The 19,396-nt window shown below is 48.1% G+C and overlaps 1 pseudogene; it reads right to left on the bottom strand.

Moving 5' to 3' along the window:
- Positions 1-19,396, bottom strand: part of LOC8028327 — an 89,211-nt pseudogene that overhangs the window by 25,417 nt on the left and 44,398 nt on the right.

Raw genomic sequence — 19,396 nt, 5'->3', positions numbered from 1 at the left:
GCGCTGTTTGGGTAATACGCGGTAAAGCCTGTTTCACGCGTCATGTTTATTTAGTGAAGTGATATTCGTAGCAGATTTCACCAAAGCTTGAAACCGCACGTGCACGCTCCAACAAACAGTTCTAGCGCTGAGGTGCCAAGCGTTCGCATGGGGGTCTGCTCTTCTCTTCGCCAATACAAAAGCTGGATGCTGAAAATAAAATATCCAGCGCTTTACCCCACTCCAACATCTACCACGGCGAATAGGGTGTATTTTTTATTATGATTCGGACAAAATAAAACTAAGAAAGGAATGTCCCATCAAATCAAAAATAGCAAAGCGAAATTCAAGTACCTCTCACTTGTGTAGTAAACACACCAATGAAAGCAGCTCCGTGTATCCTGGGGGTTCCAATATGTTCTGTGATTGCTGGTCTCTTATTAGTTTCGAGTTGTTTCCTTTTTTTAACATTGTAAACCAGTACACGAACGTTTCCTCCAATTAACTGGCAGGAAGACGCGGTGGCTGGCTTCCGGAGTCGTTTCAACTAAATCCCCGCTTATTCACCCTGTCGACACAAAACGTGCGCGACTTCCTTGCCATCGAAGTCTCAAATCTAGTAAGTCGGTGACACTTCAGCCTCCCAAAAAATGAGGAGTACACTTTTTATCAATTACTACCGTTCGTATGTTTAATAATTGCGGAACCAAATGCGGATATTGAGTGATGCGATTTTCAGTGAACGATTTTAAATTTGTAAATACTTTGATTATAATGCAATTAAATGCAAAGGTGCAAGCGAGCTGGACAAGAATGATGAAAATAATCCCTGGAGAAGGGGATCAAGAGGGACAAAGGACAAACACAAATCTCTAAACACAATAGGTGACTGGTGTGCGACCAAGAAAATCGGCCTGGTCCAGGTATCGAACCCGGGACCTCTCCATTACAAGTGGAGCGCTCTACCAACTGAGCTAACCAGGGGTTAGACGTCAGTAGAGCACACTTCGTTTCTTAGTAAAAATCGGGTGAAACAAATTACTCAATTGCATGAATTTGCAGGGCCATGGCCGACAATGTAAAAATTTATGAAAATCGCGACTTCTGTTCTATCGAACAGAAGTCGCGATGTGACAAACTTCTTTGCCACATATTTGACTTGGGAGGAGCTAAGCGTCCGCTGCTGAAGAGCATTTTCTCGGCAACAGCTGTCAAACCACACTTGGATGGTAAGTCCATCCGCTCCCGTGCCTGATCCGTACTTCGTTTACGACGAGCCTCCTCACCCGGTCGTAACTGAGAATCGCATTGAACTTTCCGAGGTCTAGCCATACGGCCTGCAAGTTCGTCTGCTAGGATGGTCGTGCGCATGCGCCGGCACAATGCGATGTCGACTAGAGCCGTTATCAAGTGAGAACGGCACGGCGTCTCTTTCGAAGGCATGGCATCCAAAAACCGCTCGTTGCTTTTCCGCGACTACCGTCTGGCTGCGCGTGCAAGCTCAAGGAACCGGAAGTTTTAAGGAGAGACGACAACACAATTCCCTGGGGAGCCCCGAGCACGTTCCCCCCTCCTAACAGCTGTTGCTGTAAAGAAAGCATTCGGATGTCTAGTTTTGCCCCAGGTGGCGACGAACTGAGACAGCATAGAGCCTTAAGGTGTCACGGATGTCAATCGACAGCATATTGCATTTCAGCTTTCCAGATGAGGCATGAGCACGAAAAATCAGGACGCTTACGCAACCCGTAAGGTGAAACAGTGCAAGAGCTGAGGTATCACGCAAAGCCGCTAAGGCGCCATTTCGGAGCAGACGGACTGAATGAATGGTATCGGTGCGAGGGCACCGAAAATTCCCCACGTGCCCCGTTTCTTATCAAACAGTATAACACACCGAACGAAAATTGCAAAGCGTTTTCGAACCTTTGAGTGTGTATTAACTAAAAAGCGTTTCGTGAATATGTTAATCAATCTTATTGGCCGCAAACTATGATTGCCTCGTGGTAATTGAAGAACATTTCAAAAATCGCGCGCCCAAGTTTGAAATCCTGGGAATGACGAAAGTGCGTGAAAATGGATGAACCCTATCGTTGGCGTGGCTGGCTGAACGTCTTATCCAATGGTGTTAGACACAAGCTAACACCACGTTGTGGTCACTGAAGAACACTTCCAAAATCGCACACTCAAGTTTCATGCGTGGATCTCCACCTAATTTCACGCCTGTGGTTTCACCTGCTTAACACGCTCCTATACTTCGTCCCACCCTACGATGGACTAAAGGCAAAAGCTACGGACCGCCAGATCTCATCATGAGCCACTTAGAAATTATGCGGTATTTCGCATTGATGCACGTATCGGTACCCGCGTCTCGGATCACTGATGAGGGGACGGGTCGTCAGTGGTTCTAATCGAAGAGCACTGAATGACTCAACGATTTTACATCGCAAAGAAAGCCACAACATATAGGCTCTTTGCGGCGTAAATGCTACAGAAATCATGCGCCGTTTTTAGATTCGAGCGTTATTCGTCCACCCCTAATCAATGTTAAGCGTGTCATAGTATAGCATGGAACGTGATTGGACCTGGTGGCCCGTGGCTTTGGCCTTTAGTCCATCGTAGGATGAGACAAAGTGTAGCTCTATTGGTTTTATCGCCCGAGAATTTTGCTTATATAATTCGCGAAAACGGTTTGTTTTTATTGTTTATGTTTCTAGGTGCCGTCATGCTGTCAAGTGACATCATGACATCACATGACTCGCGGCGTCACATGACGTCATTACGTCGTGTGACGTCACTCTGCAACGTCACTTGACATGACAATGTCCCGTCATGGTGTCAGCTCACGCCATGTAACAAGTGACGTGTTAATGCAAATAATGCGAAGCTGGAGCGAGCTGGACAGAATAAACGGTCCTTTCTTCAGCCCACTATACTTCGTCTCACCCTACGATGGACTAAAGGCAAAAGCTACAGACCGCCAGATCCAATCACGAGCCACTCAGAAATTGTGCGGTATTTCGCTTCGATGCATGTATCGGTGCTTGCGTCTCGAATCACTGATGAGGGGACGGGTGGACAGTGGTTCGAATCGAAGAGAACTGAGTGACTCAACAATTTTACATCGCAAAGAAAGCCACGACATATAGGCTCTTTGTAGCGTCGAAGCTATAGAAATGATGTGGCGCTTTTGGATTCAAGCATTATTCGTCCACCCCTAATCAATGTTAAGCCTGTCATAGTATAGCGTGGAACGTGATTGGACATGGCGGCCCGTGGCTTTGGCCTTTAGTCTATCGTAGGATGAGACAAAGTATAGCGTTAAACTTTGCGTTAATTGCATTAACATCGTAACCTTCAAGTGCAGGCCGTTCCCCGTTGTTAGTGTTAGACTGGTAGCAGCTGATAAAACCCGTTATCTCTACTGACGTCTAACTCCGGGTTAGCTCAGCTGGTTAAGAGGTTTCTTTCTTCGCGATCAATGTGACCCTTTTCTCCGTACTCTCATTCAATTTAAGAATCCACCATGTTTTCTTCGAATTAATAGTGGCCTCGTGTGACGACGTTAGTTTTGGTGTTCACAGCTCCTTCAAGGAAGTTGTTGGTGCTTGTCGTTTTTTTAGCGGGGCGTTTTTTTTAATACAGAATTTGCCCGATGTTCCGCGGAAAAGGTTGTCAAAGGATATATTTGATTTGTTGTTTCCTGTTTCATTGTACTATGCGTCGTGCAGCGCAGGCCCCAAAGTAAATGTATTAAAGCAGGTAAAAAAAAAAAACGATACTTCCCGCCTGTATGAAAACTTTTTCTTCAAAATACATAAATAAACGCTTCCGGTTAAAACACTGCTAGTAGGAAAAGGAGTAACGATCGCATGATCAACGAACTGCGCCCTATTCAAGAAACCGAATTCCACTGATTACGTATTGCTAGACTTCAGGGACGCAATCTTTTTCTGGGATATACTTTAAAGGAACCTTAAAAAACATATTCCTTTAACGCCTCAGGGCATTCGTTTCATTACTGTCGAAGATGACGACAATGTGCCCTATGACATGATAATGCTTTTGGGCCTGCACAGTATTTGGCAGTCTCGTATGGTGGTACGCAGCGCAGATATAAACGTGTGCCCCGTGTATAAGTATTTCGTTGAACATATGTGTTTTTTTTTAAAGAAGTGTTCAAGGCGTCAACAGCCTCCCCTTGAGTGGTTGCCCGTTCTTGGAGAGCTGCCTACCTTTAAAATAGTTTCGCGTGTTCATTTATCAGCCAAGCTGGCTGATTTTTAACCCTTCACTGCTGTTGGTATTTGTGTGAAAATCCGTGTGTTGTTTTTGTTTTGTGTATATAATTACAGGCAAGAATACAAAATGGTTTCCTCAGTTTGTATAGTGCTCCACTGGAAATGGAGAGGTCCCTGTATCCATACCAGGACCAGGCAGATCTTTTCAGCGCGCACAAGTCACGTAGCTCTGTTTGAAGTTCTGTGTTTGCCTTTTGCCCCCCCCCCCCCCCCTGTTCCCATTCGTCAAGAATCATTATCGTTTAGGTCACGTAAGGCGCGGCGTGAAGTCAGACTCGTGTGGAGCGGGATCACGTCAATACAAAATGTTTTGGCGGAGTGCCGAAAATGGCCCGCGTCTACATGGAGCGCGGTCGACGGCGCGAAACCCGCGAAGTGTCCCACTACTATTCCAGAAAAAAGTTTAACCGTACTAGAAAACATACCTATATAATAAAGCTTGCTTCACACATTTGAGTTTGAATACGGCCAGCAGCGCTACAACCGTTGTTTAAACTCTTTGTGACTGCTTACAGCTGTCTACTTACAACCGACGGTCGGTTGTAAGCAGTCACGAGAGGCTTAAGAACCGGTTGTAGCGCAGTTGTTCATAGTCAATCGCAAGTGTGTGAACCACCCTTAACACCTTGGGTTTAAAAGAGTATTGATGAATTTAAAAGAGTGGAAAATGCAACTGATTAGTTTTCAAAAAGAAATTAAATAAAATATGTTCATTCATGTAGCTACCAGCTGAGGGCGAATTGTTCGCTAAGCTGATTCATCTTCAGCCGAGCTTTTTACACCGCCGTTAAAGGACATGTTTGCTCCCAGCAGCAGGTGCAGTGTCTGCAGACGCTGATGAAGGCCGTTGTTATAGGACACTCTGGCGTCTAGCAACAGGTGCAGGTGCTGCGTAGATTCTTTTCTTCCCTGGAGGGCAGGGCCGCGAGTCCCTGTCCAGGGGTAAAGAGTCTTTTCCGACGCCGTAGCGACGCCCTCGGCTGCCCTTGCTGGAACCGTCTGGGCCCAGGAGGACGCCTCGGTGAGAAGAGGAGTCGCAAGTCTGACTATAGCCGTAGTAACTGGCTCGGCTCAAGAGGGCGGTTCTGATAGCGCAGTAGTTAATGGAGCGGCACCATCTGTGTAAGCAGCGCCAATGGAAATCGTACCAAGGCAAGAAGGGAGAAATAAATATTTCATTAATAATTATTTAATAAATTATTCAATTAATTAATTTTTAATAATATTATCAATTTATTAACTCGTCACCTTACTTGTTTCTTTATTTGTTTATTTATTCAGTTCAAATACCCCACAGTGCCCATGAGGGCATCACAGTAAAGGAAGGGCAAATGAGGAGACGGCGTAAACTATCAGAAACAAATAAATACGAATCGTCGGCTGCTTGAAGAGGAACGCAAAGCAAACACAACCAGCTTAGAAAAGCTTGCAAACATGATCGAAAATCACTTACTGCAGGTGCGTGTGAATATAAATGTCTACAATGTTAGGACCTAGTGAGAGCTTAAAAACACTGCGAGCTCACATCCTTAGACACCAGATCTCCGGATGACTCGTTCCAATATTGGATGCTGCACGGGAGAAACGAGTATTTGAAAATGTCCGTTTTAGATGTGAATGACCTCATTTATATCTGGAGTGTGAGAAATAAAGTCGGGTTGCAGTAGATATCTATTTTTATGCCAAAATATTTTATAATAAGTATTTTGCGTAAGTTTCGCTAGTACGACGAGTTTCGAAAGGTTATTGCCACTTAAGTTAATGTTTTAAAGGGGTCAAACTTTTATCGTGCTTGTAGTTGTTAAACGCAACTGTGGCATATTTTTTTTATTGGTTGTGCGTTTTTTATCAAAATATTGCTGATGGGGATCTAAAAGTTTACAAGCCTATTTCAGCCTGGGCCTGGTGGTAACGAGGTATAGATTTATTCATTTTTTTCACAAGGAATATTTTTTTTTAAGTTTTGTTCGACGAATCCTACTGTTTATGTTGGTGTTATCCTTGGTATATTATTTTTTTTTTTTTTGCCAGGACAGTTCTTTCGAAATGTAGGTGCCTATATATTTTACTTGTAATGACATACCTATGCAGATCCTGTTAATATACTGTATGTTAGTGAGCACAAAAACTAGTTCAACACCTTCAGAGTGTAAAAACGAATGTATAATCACTGGCAGCCTAAACAGGCACCAAAGCAATTTTTGCGATAGGCTATTTATAGTCATAACTGAATCTATACTCTGTAAACACCCTAATAAACCGAACATCGGATTCATGCATTGCCGAGTTTTTTTTATTAAAGTCAGTATTAAGGATTGATTACCTGAGAACAATTGCAGACATCACAAGGCGCCGTAGGATAGAAGATGCAAAGTTCCTGTGTACTGTAAGTAGGGTCATTCATTGTTAAGAGAACCCCCCCCCCTTTTTTTTCCGGAACACCCTCACCCCCTACGGAATCATCCTCCTCCTCAAAATCCGTCTCTCTGATTGGCTGACCGGTTTTGGTTCATCACTTCCGTTCGCCATTGAGGCCTATCCGTCAAGCGGTCGAGTTTATTTATTTACCTGCTGCATCTCTCGTCGTCCGTATAGATTTTGGGGTTGAATTGGTCACATTTTGCACGTTTTGTTCGTAAACGCGACATAGGACTACTATAAAAGAAAGTAATTGTGCAGGTAACCTGCTGGTGATTTACAATTTTCCTAAATCTTGAGTCTAAAATATTTTTTGTGTCTTTGTGTGGTTTTTTTCTGCGGTAGTTATAATAGAGAAAGCGAATGCATCTTCTTTTTTTAGGAGGATGACTACTTCTGTGGTGTATGGCAGGTATTTTGTGTGGGCTTGTAACCTAAACTTCAAAGCGTTTTCTTTTTTATTATTATTATCTGTGTAATTTTGAGAATATGTTGTATATGGAGAGATGCCCCTCAGTCAGCTGAGTTCGAGACGTTCGCTTCTATCAATTTGTTCCTGTACCTTCCACTTTGAATACTTCGCATTCTTCACCCAGTCTCGGGTGCTTTAAGAAAATGGTGGATGACTAAACTATGTCGTGTTGTTATGCGGTAGGGTGTTCTAATCGTCAAAGGAAGGGCAGAAAGCTGTACCGAATTACTCGTGGAGAAAGAACTACAACAAGAAACGAAAAGAACTTTCGTTGTCGCGAACAAGCCCCCGATCTCGTGTTGTGCTCGTACATTCTTCACCTTGTCAGCTCAATTGTTGAGTTCTTGAAGCTTTTGTAAACGACCAAAACGTTTCGCACGCATAGGTGTTACAAATCAGAGCGTGTGTGATATCTTCCCTTGGTCCTTCTTGTTCTTGCGCGTTCTGCTTTAAAAAGCACACAAAGCTACATGTCGGTGACCTCGATGACTTACTCTAACACGTGTAGTGTGCATGTTTATTTAGCGGAAGAGAGCGGAAGACCTCAAACTGAGGGGTCCGAGCAGAAGCAAAGCCGAAACCTACACAAAACCGGTGTGATCGCTCTAGACGGGAAGGGATCGAAGAACGTACATAACAATAAAAAAAAACGGATACATTGGAAAGTTGAATCGCGGAAAAAGCGCGAAAGCTGCGAGCCAAAATCTTCCTCAAAACACTGATCTCGAAAGGGTCTGCTCGCCCTCCATGGCGCTCAGAGGGGAGACCGACAAGGCGACGTTACCATCGAAAAGAAAGAGGTTGGGAGCGACACCCCTAGTGAAAAAAAACATTTGTATGAGAAATTCCTTGTGTTCAATCAACACATATGAATCAACAAGATATATAAGAACACATAAAACCATATCAGAAACTTATAAGAAACGTCTCACAAGTTTCATATATGGTTCCTAAATGTTCTTGCATATGTTATATATAGTTTTATATGGTTCTTATATATTCCTATATATATTGTATGATTCATATGTGTTTATTGGACACAAATATTTCTCATACAAATGATATTTTGAATAGGGAAAGAGGAGATAAGTGCGAGAGATACTTGACTGAAAAAGAGCAAGACGGGCTTCTCTAGAGAGCCCACATTGTCGAGTTTCAAATCGGGGTCACGTGGTTATGGCCCGAATTCGCGATACGAGCTACGTGGGAAATAAGCGCCGAAAGAGCAGGGACAAAGAATAGAATAACAACGACACAGGGCGCACTCTCAACTGAATTTATTAGGAAAAAACACAAACTTATATACCAACGGGAGCACACCATCAAACACCACACGTCACGTTAGTCCCCGCCCAGACCACATTTCAAATATTAAAACTCATCCGTAGACAGAGCCAGAGATGTATCGCTAATGCATTTTTCACCCCTACTCCTAATCTCAAATGCCTCGTGAAGCTCGCGTGACACTCTGTTTTTGTACTTCACCAATATTTTAGTGCTGTCAAATGACGGGGCGCAACCGCATCTGTTGCAATGCACAGCCAAATGCCCTGACGGTGTGGTTCTAGTTGAAGCGGCGTGCTCGAGCAGGTGACAAACGCGTTCGTCATCTACGAGCGTCTCCACTTTCTGACTGCCTTCCTTCTTGACACGCCAAAAAACGCAGCGCTATTGCACTGACCAATTTCTACCGGAGGCGTCCGCCATTAAATCGCAAACGCTCTATAAGGTATGAGATGGACGCTATCTACAATCTAGTCTCTCTAAGCTTCTCCTCGTCCGACGGTACTCTCGGGGCCGGTTTGCTAGAAACAGCGTCTGAGCTGAGACTGGGCGAAAGCAAGCACTGCCAAAGCCAGCGCACGAGCTGAGCGGGACTCAAACCGCGTCTCAAGACGCTCGCGCGCCCCAGCCTTCGCAGTGCTTTCTTTCCTGCAGTCTCAGCTGAGACGTTGTTTCTATACTCCGCGACAACTTTTCGCCTCAAGACTACGCCAGCTCAAAGAACTTCGGGTACCCGGACAGCCCCCTCTCGAGGTGACCGTCCACCAGATCCCCAGCCGCGGCATGTCTCGTGGGGTCATACGGACACTTCAAGCAGAAACAGAAGATACCCTTAAAGAAGCGCTCGAGAGCGAATCCGCCACCATCCTCGCTACCCACCCCATGGGCAAGAGCCTGATGGCATTGATCACCTTCGCGGCACCCAGACCACCGCGCACCATAAAGTACTGGAGCCGACTGACTGCCGTTTCACTGTACGTGCCACGAACCTTGGTGTGCTTCCGCTGCCACGGAACGGGGCACAAACAGGACATTTGTACTAAACCGGCTGTGTGTGAGAGGTGCGGAGTGGGGCATGGCTCCGAGACTATCTGCGCCGGCGACAAGCTACACTGCGCCATTTGCGACGAGGACGGGCACCTTGCCACAGAACCCAATTGTCCTGAGAAGGCCCGACGCCTGGACAAGCTCAAGGCACGTACAGGGCGCAGATCGCGCAGCCGAACGAGACGCGCTCGATCCGACACATCGAAACGACCGTCAACACCTAGCCCAGAAAGGCTAAGAGGCGAGGACTACCCACCACTGCCCATCAATAACAAAGATTGCCAGCAAGGACAACGAAGTCAGTCGGTATCCTTTACGCCTGCTGCAAGCTATGCAGAGGCAACCTTACCAAGGAAAAGAAGTAGGAGCCGTCGACGGAATCCGTCGACCCAACGGCCCAATAAGGACCCTATCGCCGAACTCAAGGAAGCTCTGGCAGACTTGGACAAAACACGCGCAGAGCTAACAGCTCGCCTCCTTGCACTCGAGGAAGCTCGTACAAAAGAGGCTGAAGTAGAAAGACAACGTAGAAAAAACGAGCAGCAACAAATTGAAGACGAACAGAGAAGGAAGACTGAGGAAGCACGTCGAAACATGCACCGCCTCCCGTCACCATCCCCGTCATGCCGCAGGCCCAGTGCGCCCGCCGTTAACTCACAACAGAGACAGGAGATTATGCCCGACTCCAGAAACGCCCAGGACTCGCACGCACAGCTGCTCAGTACACTACGGACCTTCATGGGACAGCAGCAGCAAATGTTCCTACAGACGCTCCAACAAACAATGAGCAACTACCAAGCCCAGCAGCAAGCATTTTACCAGCAGCTACTGCAACAGAAAGCACACCCGGAACACAATGGCCACTCAGCAAGCACCATCTAACAGCGCTAGTCGCCCCCCAACCCCCCAGGGAGGCGTCCCCACTTCGTGGTTCCCCACCCGACACCCGCAACCCATACCTTCCACCACTGCCAACCTCGCCACAAACTCCTCCCCCTTGATACCGGACGTCCTCCAGTGGAACTGTCGCAGTCTCGGAATGAGCGCCAATGAGCTTGGGGAACTGTTTCGTTATGAGGGTCAGCCGACAGTCCTGCTGCTTCAGGAGACCAGGGGGACCACACCGGGCGTCCCAGGCTACTTCGGCTTTTTCTCACCGTCCATCAAACGCCAAGGACGCCGCGGCGAACCGGACCTTGTGCAGGCCCAGGCCGCAGTGTTCGTGCGCCGCGATGTTCACCACTTTCAAATTGACACGGCAGAGTACTGCACCGAATTCCAGGAGGTTGTGGCGGTACGGTGCCGCCTGGACAAGAATAGGGAGGTCATTTTCGCCTCCGTTTACTTACGCCCCGAGACCAGTCGTCGGAGTCGAGGGAACTTCTCGTGGCTGCGCCAGCTGCGAGTGCGATACCCGAAGGACCGGATACTTGTAGCCGGCGACTTCAATGCCTATCACCCCCACTGGGGCTACAAGGAGGCGACGCCAAGAGGCCGCCACCTGGAAGAGGAGGCCGAAGCGGAAGACCTGGTGCTCGCAAACGATCTTGACTACCCGACGCGCCACGCACTCCACTCGAACCAAAAAGACAGCATCCCGGACTTGACATGGGCCACCGCTGGCTTCGTGACGGACTGGCGGTGCGATTCGGACCCGCGTGGAAGTGATCACTACCCTATTTGGATCTCACTCAACGTGAGGGCCAGAGCGAGACATGCGCGCACAACCAAAGTGACTGACTGGACCCAGTTTCGGCTGGCCCTTGAAACGACCATGGAAGAGGATGAGCCCGTAGTAGATCGCATTCTCGGGGCCGCCAAGGGAGCCACAACAGAAATCGAATTGACTGAAAACACGCCAAATCCAGACAAACACTTATTGCATCTATGGGAGGACCGCTCCAAGCTTCATGCCGAGTACTTGAACAACAGGCGCACCCACAAGGACCTAGTCTAGGTGCGCAACAAAACTGCGCAGGCCAGACGACATGTCAAGCAACTTTCCAGGGGACGATGGCTCGATCACTGTGCCTCGTTCGACGAGCGGACTGGTCTCCACAAGCTGTGGCACACGTTTACAGCCATGTCCGACCGCGCCAAGACACGGAACATTACAGGGAATGCGCTACTCGGCCTACAATGCACACAAGAAGAGTTTGAGAGCCAAGCAGCAGCAACATTCTTTCCACAACCACCAACTGAACAGTTACCATCACCAGACATCTACACGCCCGAACTACCTGAGCGCAACGATGGTTCCGAGAGCCTATTCACGATGGCCGAACTCGTAGCCGCCCTCGAGAACGTCAATGTCCGCAGCGCACCCGGCAAGGATGGTGTCACGTGGGCAATGTTACGCAACCTACCCGAAGCCACGAAACAAACGCTGCAAGATTACATAAACGACATTTGGATCAAGGGCGAGCTCCCAGGATGGTGGAAGCACTCCGTGGTAACACCCATCCCGAAGCCGGGTAAACGGCCCGACACCATTTCCCACCTACGTCCAATATCGCTCACGCCCGCAGTATGCAAGCTGCTCGAACGGATGTGTGCGACGCGACTCAACTACTATCTGGAAGAAGTCGCCGATGGCTACTTTCACCCTAGACAGACCCGCTTCAGACCAAATCTCTGCACACACGACAGCCTATTCCTACTCAGGAGAATTGCAAACACCCGTAAAGGAAGGCAGAAGAAACCTGGAATCCTTGTCGCTGTGCACCTCAAGAAGGCCTTCGACACCGTACGCCACGACGCCGAGCTAGGAGCCCTGAAGGAGGCCTACCCCGGCAACAGGATGCTCAATATAGTCAAGTCTTTCCTCAAACACAGGACCTTCGAAATAAGATCAGGCAATAGAACACCCCAGCAATTCGAAAACAATACAGGAGTTCCGCAAGGCGCGATCCTCTCGCCCATCCTCTTCAATCTGGTGATGAGAGAACTGGCGCAACGACTCGAGCGCGGGGGTCAAGTGCGGTTGACCATGTACGCGGACGACATCACAATTTGGACAGAGCCCTCCGACCATCCAGCCACAGAACGGGCGAGGGAGGCTATTCAGTGTGCCCTGGACACTATTAGCCCCGAGAAGTTCGCGTGGCGCCCCCTTACGGCGAACCGGGGTGACGTCACGGCGAGGAGAGAATTTTTCCCCGACTCGCCCCGCTCGCCCTGTGGCTGTGATGACGCTAGCTGCCGGCGCGCTCGTTTCTATTTAATTTTTTTTTGCGTGTTTTTCGTAGGAAGTGTAAATTTTTATATGTGCCTTTATTGAGGTATGGCCTGTAGCTACAGGCGAAACTTCAAGAAACATTTTAAGCATGGTTGACAGGGCAGGCAACACATGAATCACAGCTGGTATATAAAAATAAAGTATGGCCACAATTGCAGGAGCATCACTGTAGATTTACATCTCGCACAATAAATGCTGCTGATGGTCTGAATGAATTGGCATGTTATGTCAACTATTTGTTTTGTATCTCTGTTTTTAAACAAGTTGCCGAAGCAGAAAAGCTGCATGCTGCTCGAGCAACATGCTAAATACAGTCTGGGCCATGGGGAGAGAATCATAAGTAAGAGCGCCCAAGTGCAGGAACAAAGTAAAAAAAAAAAAAACAAGGAAAAGTTAGTATATATATTGCTCGCACTTGACCTTTGCTGGATCCGGATAGTATTTCAATGGACTACACGGGTGGTATGTGTGGACTTGTTTATATCAACCCTCAAGTAATGTATAACAAACGTAAGCGAAGTTGTCTAGCTGGTTATTAGTCTCTTGGGCTCTAAAATTGATATTTTACTTAAATAAAATTGTCCTGAAGCTAAAATACCAGAAGCTTTTCTCACGCGGACTCTCGCCCTTCACAGGTTCCACATTTTCTGCTGCTAGTGCTGCATCTACCACTGGACAAACGTTCGAATGCTTGCTTTTACACCTGTTTTCCTCTGTTGTCAGAGTCCAGCTGTAGGGAGTTTGGAGGCTGAGGAGGCTTTTGGGTACCTGCAGCAGTGTCTCTTTTAATTGGAAATGACGATTCAGACTAAACGGTATATTTTCCGGATACCCAAGACTGGAATAAAGAATGTCAGGAAAAATGTATAAACATTCCAAATTACGGCACTATTGCTGTGCATATTTTGGGCAGTTCAATACATATCATACAGGCAACTGGGGGCAATTCGGCCGTTTTTGCTGCTACCATACAAAAGAATTTCCCGTAATTGGGCATCTTCTAAGAAATATGCCTGCACACGTATATAAACTATATAATTAATTCATAAAGAAACTACATTTATGTAAAACAACCCTGTTCCACAAGCACTGCAAAGATAATCAGACACGGGGCCTTTAAAACGTCTGCGAACCAAAGCATGCAGAGTGGCAGCGCAAAGTCGGGGTCACGAGCTAATTTGCCGACCACCCAAAGGCCCATGATATCAATGCCACTTCAAATGCCTTGAAAGCGGGATCTAATATCGTCCTAAATCATGAACATGCAAGGAACAGAATTCCAGCGTCTGAAACACTTGCGCCACCGCTTCACCGACCCCTCGCAAGATTGCCTTGTGTCGTGTGGACGGACGGGGAGGTTCATCGGCGGAATTTCCTCTGCCGATTGCTTTCGGGATTTGTAACCCAATCTTAAAAGTAAAAGGGACAAGCAAACTTATAAAATGTACGGAAGCACGTCAATATCGGCCTAACTCAACGTTTTGTACACCGGATAAATGAAGTCCAACTCCTCGAAGAGCTTGCGGCACACAACGCCAAACCAGGAAACCGGAGCTGGGAAGCGAGCCGATGCGAGATCGCGGAGCGGAGTCCCCTCCCTGACGTCACGGTACACCTCACCCAATCAGGGCGCGGCGACCGCAGCGGCGCTTGTGTTCGCTCTCGGGGCTAATAGCCGAACATCTGGAAGCCACAGGAATGAAGGCCTCCCCGGAGAAGACCCAGTATCTTATCCTAGGAGGGGCAGACACTGAACGCAACAAGATTGACCTCTCTCTTGCGGGGGTGCGCCTGCAGCGTCCGCCGGAAGGCTGGATGCACATCTTGGGCGTGCCTCTCCACGAAAAGGGAGGTGCTGGTACCTGGCTCAAACAGCTCGGCCCGGTATGGAAACGATTCGTCCACCTCATCAAGCGGATCTCTCACCGGTTCGGCGGTGCTGGCACGCAGGTTGCCCGAACACTCGTAATGTCTGTGCTCACATCGCGAGCCTACTACGGCGCGACTTGTTTCGACTTGACGAAAGCACAACGGGCCAAACTGGAAAGCCTCTATCGCGAAGCGCTCAGAGTTGTCACGGGGCTTCCCAGACATACACGGGTGGAAGAACTATACCGTTATGCAGAACTGCCAACACTTGACAGCATCATCCGAGACCGGAAGAAGGGTGCGGCCGAACGCCGCGAACTCACTCAACAAGGCCGTAGGTTGCTCGACTATGACGGGCAGACTTCGCCTGCAGTAGATATCCCACCTCGCCTTGCGCCGTGGGAAGACGTGCTCGTTCTGGCCCCCAAACCGGTACCTCGAAAGACCAGCAAGTTCCGCCACAATAGGCAACGCCAGACAGTTACAGATAATGCCAAACCATCAGACGATCCATACGAAATTACAGGTTACACCGATGCATCCTGGAATCCCGAGAACAGACGAGCGGCCCTGGCGGTGACGGACCTCCACCACCCACCGCAGACGCTGCACCTCCGATACGAGACCGACCCCTCAGTGGCCGAGCTAGAGACGCTCGCCGTCTACCACGGCATCGCGTGGGCGGCCGAACTCAAAGATGACACTCGCAAGATTACAATATACACGGACTCGCTGGAAGCACTTAAGGCGTTGTCCAGGGCACCACGAAGAGGAACTGCGGCCTACGACGTCAAGATGCTTTGCAAGCAACTACAAGACACAAGGAATATAAAAACCCAGGTGCTTTGGGTTCCGGGCCACTCTGGCAACCAAGGCAACGAGGCTGCGCACGACCTGGCGAGCGAGATCACTTCCAACCGCTCGCAGAACACCGCCACGCCTCGCCTCGCCGGACCGCGACCAGACCCCGAGGCCGAAAAGCTCCGACGCAAGTTGGAACGGCACAGAGAGCTCCGAGCACAAATACCACAGAATGAGCATCCCCTACCCCAGGGGCTCCCTCGAGGCGCGCAGGTGGTCATCCACAAGGCCAGGACGGGTGCCGCCCTAACCGAGGACGTCTTGGCCAAATGGCGCGCTTACACTAAGAAGCACCAAAACCAGTCACCGGTGAACGACGAACTGGAAGAGCCCTCTGCGGACCCCAACCCTTGTATTGTGACATGCCACACGTGCGACATTGGAGCCCGCCCTACGATCCAGCATTTACTGTGGAACTGCCCCGGTCTAGAACCGATAAGGGCGAAGCACAGAGGTCCCACCATTGACTCCCTCGGGGCGTGGACTACCCCACAGACCGACGCCCGTCAGACTTTACTCTCGCTCTGGGAGTTTGTCCGCGAAGCCGGGATAACCGGAAGGATATGATGCCCTGTTCCTTACCCTTTACCCTTCCACATCCCCAGCATTAGGCCATAGAGCCATCCTTGTGCAATAAAATGTCCTCCTCCTCCTCTTGGCAATGCAGTGGAGGGTACAGGCCCGCGTCCCCTCTCCCATTTTGAGTGTACGCAGGCTCTCCTCCTCCCCCATTTCCGGGGAGAGGAGGAGAGCCCGCGCACACTCAAAATGGGAGAGGGGACGCGGGCCTGTACCTTCCACTGCATTGCCAAGAAAAGTTGTCGCGGAGTATAGCAAGCCGGCTCTGGTGTCTGCTATAGTTCCGAGGCATAGCCTCCTTTATACTGACAAAGCCTGGCAGATCGCCACGAGAAGCGGCCGCCGAAATGAAAGAGGAGGAGCGGAAGACAACGGATAAGAAAAGAGCCACCTGGCTGGCGTCCCGCTGCGGCGAGACACCGAAACACACTTCTCCCGAGCGATGGAATGTACGCGCTACCGGGTTTTTTCTCGTCGGGTTTGAAAGTCATGTTTCGGGTCCTCGCCGCTGCAAAAGCTGTGCGTTGTATATCAGATTTCCCGAAAAATGCTCTCCTCTGCTACCAGATCCTCCCGCTCCAAATCTGCGACCGGGCACTCTCTGGCTCCGTCGTCGAACTGCCAGACTTTGTTAATATAGAGGAGGCTATAGAATAACGAGCAATCGAAACGGGACATAGAAATATTAAACTCTGCTCGCGAGGGACATTGTTCATGAGTTGAAAGGCCGATAGACATTTTGCAGAATTACGCATGCATCAAAGAGAATGCCGGGAACGTTGGTACACGCGATGCGGGTGCTGGTGTCTGCAGCTGTAACTTTTCGAAAGCAAAAATCCAAAACAAATGGCCCTTCGTGCCATATGTTTAAGCGTTGCACAAATGGTTTATTTTGGCTATTCACTTTGAACCAATCGAATTTAAAATAAAGCGTTCCACAAACGCTTTATTTCGGCTAGTTACTTCGAATCTTTTGTATAAAGAAGAGCACGTGAAGCACGTGCGAATACGTTCCCAGCATTCCTTTTGATGCTTGGGTAATTTAGCGACGAAAAGTATATTCCGGGTAAAAGGCATCTAATAGACCTACTGCTAAATTACCCAAGCGTCGAGGGGAATGCTGAGAATGCAGGTGTACGCCGCCACAACGCTCGCCTTCCCCGTAAAAAAAAAAAATTTGAATTAAATAACCAAATAAGGCGTTGACGAACGCGCATGCAAGATGCTGTTCATTTTAGGCTTTTGTTTTATAACGGTTGCGTTTTCTTTTTTAAGAAATGACAAAGGAACTGTTTTTTTTTTTCTTGTGTTTATATTTGCTAATTTACCTGAATATAGCACCCAAGCAGCACGGATTTTGGCCGAGCAATGGCCAATGTCTGGCGATGGTCTTTTGGCCAGTGGCCAGAGAGTGGCCATTCATTGGCCAATGCTTGGCCGATGGCTGACGGCCAGTGGCCATTGCCCAATGGCCAGATAAAGGCCAGTCACCGGCCAGTTTCTGGCCAATGTTTGGCCACTTGGCCAAGGACCATTGCCAGCCATTGGCCGATGACTGGCCAACTCTGTGCTGCATGGGCAGGCATTTAAAAGGGCGGTGTAACGATATTCAATTGGAATGTTTTTCATTTTACACGAGCTTACTGGCATTAGTGGGACTCAAGAATATTCGCACGCAACGCCACTGGCCGAGAAACACTTTTGTTGCGGTGTAATATCAAGAACCAAGGCGGGCGTCTTCATTCAATCTCTTCTTTACAAAACTTGATGACGTAGCTCGGCGGTCGGAGTACCGCCGAGTGATGATATTTGAATGCGGCTCATAGATTGGACCCGAGCACTGCGTGAACACTCGACTTGGGCTCGTGATAATCGATAGCTCGAGAAGCATTCGGCTTGTGGCCAGTGTCCAATTACTGCAGAGACGACAATAGCGAACCATAACAATGTCTGGAACTCAGCGCGTGTCCTGTGCCTTGCCAACCCCAGTGCGTGGCCATGATCAACATTGGTAGCATATAATCGGCTCCAGATCACGTGGCCGCTTGTTCTGGCTGCGAGTTGAGAAGGTGAACGCTGCTCGTTTTTCTTTAATTTTTTCTGCTACTTGGATTGCGTGTGGTGAAATACGAACGGGTGTTTCACAGGTCATTAACGCCAAGAATCCGTTATAAGCGGTATTCGCGCAAAGTACAAGAATCGCTGCATCGCCCCTTTAAGATTCTTATGATCGACTATTTCAACCACCGACTTAAAGGGTAAGGAAAATGCCCAAGGGATAGTCAAACATAGGACTCAAAAAAAATCGTGGCGGCACGACACGTAGGCCGACGTGAATAGTTTTCACTCGCTCGCTTTATTTTATCTACGGACTATGGCCCACAATATTTTATTCAGACACGAAAAGGTAATGTTAATGTAACGCAAAAAGGTAGAGGGGCTTATAGAGCGATCAACTGGTATCCCGTTCACTAGGCGACAGTAACCCCCACTTGGCTGACGCCATCTTGTACAATTTTGACCACTAGACACGTGACCGTACCAAATCCTGTGGCTTTTACGCAAAACGGAGCCGAAATTTGGATTGCGATTGCTGCAAAAAAAAAAAATTATATACAGTTTTGTTTTGTTTTTTCATGCTGTTATCCAAAACGATCAATGTCTAACACCAATGAAAAAAGAATAAAAAAAGATACAGCACCGCGTCTGAGGGCATCTAGCGGAGGCATTGCAAAGCTGCCCGAGTATTTGTCGTAAAAGCACGTTTTGGACTTAAAACAAACGAAACATGGCTTGTCTCGTTGGTACTGTTATTAAAGATCGATAAGCAAGTATTTGTAAGCGGTACTTCGTTAAAATCTAGATGTAAAACTAAAAGGTCACGTGTCTAGTGGTCAAAAATGTGCAATATGGCGGCGGCCAATTGGGGTTAACTTTCAGCTGCCAGTTTATCACTCTAAGGCCCTCTTCTTGTTGATGTAACGACACGTACAATCTTAAAAACGTAACGGGAGCGCGTTCGTTTCCAACAACTGGAACTCGTCTAAAAAAAACGTTCCAATATTAAAAAGAAAAGAATAACGAGCTTTCGCTTTTGTTTTGCAGGAACGTGTACAACACTGCTCCTAACTTTCCGAGACCGCTTGTGGGCTCGTCACTAGCAGGGAGTAAAACTTGAAGTTGCTACCTTTTCCCACCCTTTTTTTTTTTTTTTTCGAGTGTAAAAAGAGCATACGCCGGAGGCTCGCCGAAGCTGCTAAAACAAAGCAAAAAAATGTGAAAACGCGAGAAACAGGTCTACTCACTCTTTTACACAACGAAGGAAAGGCCTGAAAGAAGAGCTAAAGCACCATT

Source organism: Ixodes scapularis, unplaced genomic scaffold (assembly GCF_016920785.2).
Source record: "Ixodes scapularis isolate PalLabHiFi unplaced genomic scaffold, ASM1692078v2 PGA_scaffold12__126_contigs__length_90152505, whole genome shotgun sequence".
In the NCBI taxonomy this organism is placed as follows: domain Eukaryota; kingdom Metazoa; phylum Arthropoda; class Arachnida; order Ixodida; family Ixodidae; genus Ixodes; species Ixodes scapularis.
This window is presented reverse-complemented; position numbering and strand designations above follow the sequence as displayed.